This window comes from Pygoscelis adeliae, unplaced genomic scaffold (assembly GCF_000699105.1).
Source record: "Pygoscelis adeliae isolate BGI_AS28 unplaced genomic scaffold, ASM69910v1 Scaffold420, whole genome shotgun sequence".
Taxonomy (NCBI): domain Eukaryota; kingdom Metazoa; phylum Chordata; class Aves; order Sphenisciformes; family Spheniscidae; genus Pygoscelis; species Pygoscelis adeliae.
This window is the reverse complement of record NW_008823871.1, coordinates 737,243-738,289: the sequence shown is the minus strand read 5'-3', so window position 1 is coordinate 738,289 and position 1,047 is coordinate 737,243. Positions and strand designations below refer to the sequence as shown.

Sequence of the window (1,047 nt, the reverse complement as noted above, 5' to 3'; positions counted from 1 at the left end):
AAAAAAAAATGGCCCTGCCACCCTCCCAAAACCAGCCCGGGGCAATAGAGCGGGGGCTGCTCAGTGCCCCGTCTCCCCACCAAGCTCTCTCCCCTCTCTTTCATTTCCCCACTCAGGACTGCAGAGGGCCCCTCGGCACTGGCGGTTATCGAGAGCCTGGCCCCACGCTGCAGCTTTTCAGTGGAATTTGGGCTCCGGGCAGGTTTTTGCGAATCTGGCGCTGGATGTCAACTGATCCTGACCAGCCCTTGGTCCTGAACGTCACCTCATCCTGAGCATCACCTGGGCCTGGGTGTCAGAGGTGAGGCCGCGGGTACCGGCCGGGACGGGATGCGGGGCTGCGCGGCCGCGTTTCGGGTTTGCTGTGTTACTGGGCAGGCCGAAATCTCTCGGTCCCCTTTTCTGCTGGCACCCACCCGTGAAGCAGTCACACCTCCTGCTGCTGTCAAACAGCGTGACGGAAGTGCCTGAGAAGTGACAAAGAGGGTTGTTTTTATCAGCAGAGGTGGCGTTTTTCTCACGCATCCCCCTTTGCGTGCGCTGCTCGGTGATGTCCCCCGGGACGCTGAAGAAGAAGGTCCCGCCGAGCCAAACAGGGGAATAAACACGGTGCTGCAGGGATTTCTGTGCTTGCCGTCACGCTCGGGATGATGCTGAGCGTCTGTCTCCCGCCTCCCACCTCCCGAAGCCGCTCTGGCTTTGGCTGGGTTGCCTGCGGGGGGGCAGACAACTGGGTGTCGCGGGCACAGCCTCTCATCACTCCCGCTCGGGGCACGTAGGATGGAGCGAAGCCGGGTGCTGGCGATGCCCCCGAAAGAAAAACCAGACTTCTTCTAAAAAAAGGGATGTTGGTATTGGTGGGAATAAAAAAAGTGAGAGCGGAGTGTATGTGTGGTCTGGTGAAATGGCCGTAGCATTTACGTGGTCGGCTGGTGGTGGGTTAGACTTGCTGCTCCCCAGCTTAACTAAAGCGGGGCTGAAGAGGAGCTTTCCTGGGTTTGATGCCAACAGGGGTTCCTGGCGGGTGCCGTCAGCGTGGCAGTCCCC

General features: G+C 60.0%; 1 pseudogene; it reads right to left on the bottom strand.

Annotated features, from left to right (window-relative positions):
• Window positions 1-525, bottom strand: part of LOC103925245 — a 2,568-nt pseudogene extending 2,043 nt beyond the window's left edge.
• Window positions 526-1,047: the final 522 nt, after the last annotated feature.